General features: G+C 45.0%; 1 pseudogene; it reads right to left on the reverse strand.

Moving 5' to 3' along the window:
• Nucleotides 1-6,647: 6,647 nt before the first annotated feature.
• On the reverse strand, nucleotides 6,648-9,826 carry LOC147725275 (GTPase IMAP family member 4 pseudogene; annotated as a pseudogene).
• Between the last annotated feature and the right edge of the window lie 314 nt (nucleotides 9,827-10,140).

The following is a 10,140-nucleotide window of genomic DNA, read 5'->3' on the forward strand; positions in this document are numbered from 1 at the left end:
CCAAAATGGATACCATCACCAGCTCCGTACTGTGATGTTTTCGAAACCCAGCCTGATTTTGCTCTAATAGGGCGTTGGACTCCAAGTGTTTTGAAAGATGACTCAACACATGCTGCTCAATCATTTTAGCCAGGAAAGGTAATTGAGAGATGGGCCTATAGTTTTTATGATCTTTAACCTCAGCTCCAGGCTTCTTAAGAAGCGGAATCAGCCTAGCCTCTTTAAAAGAAGCCGGGACCTTTCCTGTCTCTAAGGATCTATTAAAGAGGGTGAGCACATACTTTTCAACTCCTGACATTGAGAGTTTAAAAACACTGGGTGGGCAGGGATCTACCTGCGGGCCCGAGTTTACTCTCTCTGTCAAACTAGCCAGCGTCTCCTTGGTAATCAAGGGCAAAGTGTTCATAAAGTGAAGTACATCTGGGGAATCCTGCGTAATGTGTAATGGACATTCAAACCTTTGCGTCCGGGAAATTTCACCCAGGAGATCTTCAATTTTCCTAGTAAAAAAGTCCTGAAAATTCTGGCAGTCTTCCTGGGAGAACTCAGGTTTCGGCTCTCTGATGTTTAGCTGGTGTCCCCGCGGTGATTTCAAATACAGAATACGGATGACGCCGCGTCATCTGGACGAAGAACAGAGCTATTTGTAGCTCCACATGGTGAGGCGTAGGGTGCGGGGCTATAGAAACATGAGAGGATAGCCGGAACAAATCGTCCAAATTGGGTGTCTAAATATTTAAGTATTTAAAGATGAGACTGAAGATGTATCATTATCGGAAAAGGTCATATGACAGCACTCACAGGACATAAGGAATAGGTTGTCACATGGGATCAACAGCGACAGGGCACATTCAGGTCGCATGTTGTGCGAAGAACTTTGCATCATCCAGTATCGAAAGTGACTCTGTGTGGGCACATTTATGGGAAAGTTGATGCCCATGGATAATCTAAATACGACCTATGATACGCTGGTTTTTGTTTGTTGTGTTGTATGTCTTAAATTGTCCAAAATTGACGCAATCTCTGCAGGGGCTAGTTAGTCTATGTTGAGGCTCACATGAGGATAAAAAAATCTGACCTATGACACGTGGTGGTTTGGTTTTTGTTCTTCCTGGATTGATGTAACAATCGAACGGTGCCATTCAGTTGATGTTGTGGCTCACATGAGGAGCCAGCATATACCTTCCTCTGCAGCTGGTACGAGAAAAAGTGGCTGGAAGAGGGTAATGCATTTTTATGAAAAATTTGTGGATAGACTTAGAGTGTCCTGAGGGGTGTCCCTGATGTGTTTTTAATTTCTGTATTTTTTCAATTTGACATTCCCAGAGTACAAGGTGTCCAACATTGGTGCGGTGACAAAGTGTCAAGCCCTGATGAATCTGCCGGAAGTTTCAGTGGTAGTGAAACATGTTGGCTGTAGGTAATGGTATGCAGAGTTAGCTACCAGCCTTTTTAATTCAACAGAGCACACCTACTTTCAAAATAAAGTTGTGTGAAAGGTGTGCCTGTTGATTTTAAGCATTTTTGTCACATAGAGGAGTGAATGTTAATTGCTGCTTTGCACTTTATACACAATTTTTTGGTTTGTTATGGATACTTTCATTTTCTTTTATTGAATTGAATGACTACCTATGATGAAAAAAGGGGGATAATCTGGTGAACACCTGCCAGTTGCCCCGAGGGTGGTGCGCCCGTGAGGTGTAACTTTTTTTCTCCACACATTTTTTCACATGTAGTAAGTGTGGGCGGATGCTTGTGTACATGACTGATGCAGACAAGGGGGTGATCGTGTGCGCGGCAGTCGAGTGGAAGTGAGCAAAGCAGAGCAGAGCAGAAGCTGAGGCGGTAGCTGCGGCAGCTGCGGCGAGTGGCGAGTGGCAAGAGGGTTTCCCCTTTTTACACCGGGGGTACCCAGCCTCCAGCCCTCAGGCCCCCAAGCCCTCTGCGTCTTGACTTTCAGCTCGCCCCCCCAATCGTGTAGACGGGAGCTGAGAGAACCGTCTGGCTGAAGCGGAGCACAAGCACCGGTGTGACCTGGGTCCCGCACCACGGACGGCGGGACGGAAGTACCGGCCAGCCAGCTCGAGTCGCCGAGGAAGGAAGGAGGATAGAGATGAGCGGCCAGTGAGTTCGAGGGGCATGGAGCCTGGTGTCGGCTGGTGTTTGCAGTCCGGCGCTCGGTGGTTTGCAGGAGGCAAGCGAGTAGGCGAGCTGGTCATTGTGCATCATCGTATTTTTTTTTTGCAATTCGCTGCTGCTATTTGCTTTACCTCCTCTGGTTCACCGCCTACGGCCGTTGGATGACCGAGAGGCGAGCTGAAGTTTTGTTGCTTTGCCGTGTTCCAGGGCCAGTATCAGTGATGCCTGGCTTTTTCTATCCAGCCAACCTTGCCCCTTCTCTTGCCTGACGACGAGATGCTAAGAGAAAAGTGAAGTGAAGTGAAGGGCAGGGACAAAGTACGAGCGCGGTTTCCGTTAGAGACAGCCGCTAAGTAAGAGCCCGGGGGGGCTGCCCAGGCCAAGCTGACTAGGTCCGTTTTGGCTCGAGGTACCCCCTGAGTGCACCGCTCGTCCGTTCCAACTGTCCCCCCAGCGTTCCACCTTGGCACATCCTCGCCTAAACCAGTAGCCTATTCAGCTCCCACGCCAGCCTCAATTTCATTTTACAACACCTGAAGGTCAAAATGCACTCAGGCACTAAACGACAGGCTTCAACAAATATAGCATCACGCAGCAAAAAGACCAAGAAGTTAGGCGCACCAGAACAAGCTCAAGCAACTCCTCCCCTAGTTGTTCTGCAGAAAGAGTGGTGCGACGGTGCAAGTGAGATAGTCCGTCCGCCCTCATCCCCGGTCAGCCCCGGGCGACAACGAGGAAATCAGCAAAAGATTAGCAAATTTTTCTTTTTAAAAGACCCTGTATCGGCAATGTTGGCAACAACGAGGGAATTTAGGAACTTACCAAGTCCCATTCAACCGGCCAAGAAGACAAATCCCAGTCACCTAGGAACATCAAATTGTGGCAAATCATTGATGGCCCAAAGCCAAACTTTAGAATCTTTTATCCAACCTCAACCGGTCTTATCAATTGAGCAACCTCTCAAGTCTCCTACAAACAAAACAGTACTTGTACAGGCAATGATTCACAATTTCAGTTCCCCAAAATTAAACCAAACAAGTCCGGGCAAAAAACTAGTTCTGCCCTCACCCATTTCTCCTGGCCAGGACTCATTAGAAATTCTATTCAGTGATTCTAATAATAAATCGAAAGTGGGTGCAATCAATCATGTCCTCAATCACAATAATGCCCAAACCGATCTTGGACACGGACGCTTAAAAACGCTACCAATCCAGAGGTGCACGAGGCAGGATGTCCAGATTGACCACTCGTCTGGTTTTAATCTTCCAAATTTGGTCAATGCAACACTGCCCCCGGCCCCAAGCCACCCTTTGCATGAAATAAATCTAGATCTAAATCTGGTCTATGACCAATTGGCCGGGGAACAAAACCGGACCCCAGTGGCGTCCACGCCCCATCATGTGGTTGCCTCTGGCATGATCCATAGAATCTTAATTGATGACAGCTCTGGAGTCCACAGCATCTATCAAAAAAAATCAACACATCCCCCTATATCAATTTCTTCGACAAGCTCGACCTCCCAACGGGTGGAGCAGACTAAGACCAGCTCCAGTCAAGTGCCCTCCGGGTTCTGGGGGAACACCCTGATCAGTACTCTGGACCAGGCTATAAAGGCTCTTAATTTTCAATCAGATAAGATGGAGGTCCAAATAGACCTGATAAATGTTATCGCAGATCACATAGCTCATATCAACTTCAAAACAGACACAATCATCACTCTTCTGTCAAATAAAGAAATCTCGGATACCCCCCTGTTAAAACAGGTTTTAACTGATAAAGGCTTTACAAGCCCATCGTCCAGCTGTGGCTCTGGGCATATCATCGAGAAACTGGCTTCACTCCCTGTAATACTGAAAGACATTCTGGGAGCAGTCAAAAAAGGAAACAATGAGACGATAAATCTAGTTCTAGGATCTTCGAAAATAAAGGATTATTCGACCAATGGGGAATTACCCTCAAACAACACACATGCAAGAGATATCCGTTACCGCTTGTAAAACCACACAGACCACAATCAGGGAGGACCCAATTAGCCGCAAGCAAACCTCGTGTCTCCATGGTGCCTTCCCGGCTATATTAGTTCAAGAAGACGGTGGTCGTAACACATTTCAAACGCAATCCTGTGTAGGCGGGCCCCCAATTCAGGACTGGTCATAGATCCCGTTTACCCTAAAACAAAAGTACTCCTAAGAAAAAAAAACTCTCAACTCAATGCATACGGCCAAAACATGCATTCAAGGACGGGGTCAAAGCGCCCATAATAGGCATTTGCAGCTGGAACATTCATGGTTTTAGCAGTATGGACCAAGACAGTGAGACTCAACTGTTTTTTCATAAATATGACATCCTACTATTACAAGAGACCTGGAACCTGGTATCCCCCGCCTTTTCCGGCTACACCGAACATCACATTTTTGCCGAGAGAACATCTAAGTTTGGGCACCCCAGTGGTGGGCTATCCACATACATCTCGCTGAAATTCAATTGGGACCTGGAAAAACTGGATGTGGGACTAAGTGATGTGATGTGATAGGGTTCTTATATAGCGCACTACCACTCCAAGGAGTATCTTGGCGCTGAAAACTTCCTGTATCTAGCAGATGACCAAACTAAGCTGGGTGCAGGCAACCAAGATCTCTATAAAACCCCGTCATCAACTGTTATTAATAAACATTTATATTCACCCTGATCGAACGAAAAAAAAGGGAAACTGGCCGTGCTTATTGAACTTATAAAAACACTTCAGAAATCAAACTCTCAAAGTTTGCTGATTTTATTAGGTGACTTTAATCTTAACCTAAATCATGACAACTTAAATATTCATATCTCAAGGCAAAAAACCCGGGCAGAGCCCAAGACAACAATTTCAAGACATCTGACAGCGCTGGGATTAACAATCTTAAAGCCAGAAACAGCAGGCGGATCCACACCAGCTCCCACGTACATGAGTGGTAAGGCTTTGTCAACGATCGACTTTACTCTAATCAGTAACAAACTGTTTGACTCAGTGGAGGGCTATGAAATAGTAACACGAATCGAAAGTGACCATTTCGAGCAAATTACTTGGATCAACATAGGGGTACAGGAGTCTGCCCAGTTAACTGTTCTCTCCCACCACACAGAGAAGTTTAATTTACGAAGATTGCGTTGGAGGGGCAGCGGAACCAAAACCATCTATGAAACCGCAAGCAATTTTTTTGCTCTACATGCAAATGATCAAAATGAAGACCAGGTTTCAATTTGGGAAAATCTGTTAGAGAACTTGTCCATTGAACATTCGGTTCCTTTTGCTGCGCGCCAAGTCCCACTAGTTTCACGGGAACTGTGGTTCAATAACAAATTAAGACAGGAAAAGAGAAAATTAGCCCAGGTGCAACGGAAGGCAACAAGGAGCAACATTCAGTCCCCCTCGTCAACCTACTCACTCATCAGGAGTATGAGAAAAAACTATCGTAAAATGGTGTGGAAAGCCAAGACCAAACACAAGGAAGAGACGTGGGCAAAATTGCTAGTAGCCAGTAAAAAGCGAAACACAAGGGACTTCTGGGGCATTATCAACCAATTAAGCAACGCAGAGGTAATATCCCAGGATCCCGGCATTAGCAAACAAAGCTAGGAAGACCACGTAAAAAAGCTCTATTTTACATTGGATTTTTCTCCTTCTGAAAATTATTGTTGTTCCAATCTATCCACGAACTCAATCCACTTGAAAGGAGCACTAGAATACCCAACATATCATCCAGACATAGGAAGGACTAATAACCTGTCGATACAGACGGACCTATTCTCCAGCGACAGAGTCAAAAGGTTTATTAACAAACTTAAAACAGAAGGGGCTCCAGGACCTAACGGCCTCCCCAACGCAGTATTTAAACATAACGCCGATTTCTGGGCCTTCCATCTTTCCGCCTTATTCAATCAAGTTTTTGCCCATAACCAGCAGCCTTCATCATGGAACGGCAATATCATCTACCCTATTTTTAAAAAGGGAGACAGGAGATCGCCACGGAACTATCGTTTAATATCTTTGATAGACGTGGAAGCCAAACTATACGCTTCTTGCATTCTGGTGGAGATTCAGGGATGGGTGGATAATAACAACCTAATCCCCAGTTACCAAACAGGCTTTAGAAAAGGGACAGGGACTATAAAAAATCTCACAGCCCTAACACTCCTGATGGAAAGAGACAAAATAAAGAACAACCGGTTATATGGCTGCTTTATTGACATTAGAGCCGCTTTTGATCGAGTTAGTAGGGGGAGACTTTGGGCAAAACTCAAGGAGTGGGGGCTGTCAACAAATCTTCTTAACTCCCTTATGCTCCTCTACACGGACACTTGGGCAAGGGTTAAACAAGGACAGGGCTCAAGCCTCACGTCAAATATTCCTTCTGATGACGGTCTGAAACAGGGCTGTGTCCTGGCTCCATGTTTATTTAATCTATACTTTGCCGATCTTGGGAAAATTGCAAGTCATGCTTCGTATCTCTGCAACACCCCAATGCCAATCATTCAGTTTGCAGATGACATTGTCCTCTTAAGCCGAACCCCAATTGGGCTGCAAAGGCTGATAAATGCTCTACAACTCTATTTGGACGAAGAACATCAGGAACTGAACAGAGAAAAGACAAAAGTAATCCGTCTTATAGAGCGAAAATCAATCAAATATAGTTAGACATGTAACCATCTCGCAATAGGGGAACAGCCACATTATCGATATCTGGGGCTTACCCTCGGCAAAGACAATTCAAAAAAAGAACACTCGGCGGTGTTAAAAGCTAAGTCCCAGACGCTAATTTATGGATACAGGCGACTCTTGCAAAAACTGGATGGCCCAAACTTTTCTCATCTCTTAAAAGCAATGGCCGCTCAGGTTTTACCTACACTATCATACAGGCTGGTAACATGGCTTGGAGGGGAAGCTGGTTTACTAAACACTTTACAAAATAAAATCTACAAAGAAGTATTCAAACTGCCTAAATGCTCCTAACCAGCCCAGGTGAGAATAGAATTCGGACTTCAAAATCAAACCTTTAGGTCCAAGTCGACATTTGTTAAATGTTGCCACAAACTTCTTGCTGCCGAACCAGACTCTTTAAATAATCTTTGTTGGCAAGCAATCAATTCAGAATCCACGCAGCCCTGGGCCATCCACTTGGAGAATTGCCTTGCGGACCTCAATCTGCCAGTATTATGGAACAAAAAATTGACCAGGTCAGTTTCTGCAAAATTGCAAATTCTAATGCCAAAAGGAAGTCTTTATTGGAAGACAAACAAACATTGTCCCACCGACGTAATGCCTGGACAGTTATTTCTCCCTATTCACTCCAACAACCTCAGGCTTACCTGGCAACTCATTTCAACCAGCATTTAAAAAAATTCCTCATCAACCTCCGTATGGGCCTACATGAATCCAAGGATTTAAGACCTTCCTGGAAACCTCAAGACGATTGCCCAAAATGCAGACTTTGCGGATATCAAAATGAATCCCTAATTCATTTGTTTTGTGTATGCCCAGCACTGATAGTATCTAGAAGACGGTTCATACGGGACATACTGAACAAATTGAATATAAGAACATGTCGACAGGCCGTTATTTTCTGGCTGGGAGGTTCATCCCCAATCCTGACTTGTTGGAGACTCAAATTTATGACTGAAATTAGAAAGCAGTTACAAGTCAGTCAATGATTATCTAATACTCTGCCCAGGGCCTTTCCTTTTTATGCTTGTGATCCAAAGTTCATTTTATAAATCCCTATGTTGTAAGAGGGGGGGGGGTTCCGAGTAGAGTTCCAGCATTAATACTTTTAATTTTGATACTCTCTTGTTTTTTTTAAAGTAATTTGTGATGCAAACATTGGCGAATCTTACTTTTCTTATTGTAAGGATTTTTACTAATTCAACAATAAAAACATATTTTATTGTATTGACTGATGCAGACATCGTTCAGTGCTCTGTTTTGACTGTCTTATTGAAGCTTACTAGGAATTGCTCTTATTTTTATGTTGAGAATTTTGGGCGACGTACATTAAAAACACCAACCAAAACATTTCCAAAAATTGGTGGTTTAGCATTGGATCTTGACCATTTGTGTCTCCATTGCACTCATAGGATTGTTGATATTGAAGGCCCAGGGGACAAGGTTTTTGTGATATTGTCAGTATATGAGGGGCGGGCAACCTTGATCCCCTTTTCCCTCTTGGCTCCATTTTGGAATATATTGAATATAAGACCACAGGAGAACTTACCATATTTCTTATAGCAACTCTATGTCAGAAATGATATGTAATTAAACAACAGGGGGTGGTGATGGACAGAGTTTCTGAATTAAGCAGAATACTCTCACCCAGTCAAGAGATCAGGGCTTAATCCAACACCGTTTTTTAGCTCACTGCACCATCCCAGCTCAGAACCTGGCTATATGCAAATTAGTCTGTCCCTGGCCCAGTGTATCATGGGAACAGGGCAAACCAAACTACCAAGCCAATTCTTTCACTGGGAAGGAAACAAGTTACCGGGGACCGGTTTCTGGCATTTCAGCCGTCTTCGGCCCGGCTTGCTTGAATCCTGATGGTGCAATGAGCTAGGGACTCACGTCTGAGTATACCCTTCCACGCTTATGGTGGACAAAATAATTAAACAACAGGGTGTGGTGATGGACAGAGTTTCTAAAATAGGCAGAATACTCTCACCCAGTCAAGAGATCAGGGCTTAATCCAACACCGTTTTTTAGCTCACTGCACCATCCCAGCTCAGAACCTGGCTATATGCAAATTAGTCTGTCCCTGGCCCAGTGTATCATGGGAACAGGGCAAACCAAACTACCAAGCCAATTCTTTCACTGGGAAGGAAACAAGCTACCGGGGACCGGTTTCTGGCATTTCAGCCGTCTTCGGCCCGGCTTGCTTGAATCCTGATGGTGCAATGAGCTAGGGACTCACGTCTGAGTATACCCTTCCACGCTTATGGTGGACAAAATAATTAAACAACAGGGGGTGGTGATGGACAGAGTTTCTGAATTAAGCAGAATACTCTCACCCAGTCAAGAGATCAGGGCCCCCTGTTGTTTAATTGTTGGTGTTGTCTCCTTACCTTCCCTGTGCTTGTAAACGCTTCCTCCATTCTCTTTTTTTATGCTCTCTATTTCTGCCACCAGTTCTCTGCGCTCTTTCTCCAGTTCCCCTCCAGTCGCTGTGTTCTTGACAGCACAGTAACGCTCTTTACAATATCCAATGAAGTCTTTTAGTTTTCCATTATCTTCTGCCACATACGATCCTATTGGCTCATTTCCCAAGTCATCTTTTCTTGTGAAGACCACCATCATGTACTTTGCTGCTTTTTTACCAAACAGACCTTGGAGTGTTGTAATAGCCTCGGCTTCTTCTTGAGTGAACCGTCCCAGCTTCACCACAAAGAGGATGGCATGTGGCCCTGGGGGACACAGCCCAGCTGCCTCAGCAATATCTGTCTTGATTTCTGCCTCAGAGCGTTTTGTATCAAACAGCCCCGGTGTGTCCACCACAGTGATGCGTGTCCGGTTGTACTCACAGCACCCCCTCTGGCTCTCTGTGGTCACTGACCCTGGTGCGCACCTGGCCTTAAACTCCGTCCTCCCGAGGATGGTGTTCCCGGTGGCGCTCTTCCCAGCCCCGGTTTTACCCACAAGGATTATCCGGAGCTCATCCATCGTAGATTTATGATCTCAACCCGCACAGTCTAAAAGAAAACAAAACACAGATATTCAGCAAACTCGCTACAGAGAAGCGATCAGGACATGTGCACGATGTGGAAATAGTGCATGAATTGTGACTATTCATGAAATGGAGTCAATCTCCCATGAGACAAGAGGACACCCTTTAACTGGAAAGACAAAGGTCTGTTACAACGGAAAAAGCACATGTGATAGGGCACTTACTATGATGGATGGATGAATGGACGGATGGATGGGTGGATGTTTGATGGAAGTATGGATGGATGGATGGATGGATGATGGATGGATGG

Source organism: Lissotriton vulgaris, chromosome 4_1 (assembly GCF_964263255.1).
Source record: "Lissotriton vulgaris chromosome 4_1, aLisVul1.2, whole genome shotgun sequence".
Classification (NCBI taxonomy): Eukaryota; Metazoa; Chordata; class Amphibia; order Caudata; family Salamandridae; genus Lissotriton; species Lissotriton vulgaris.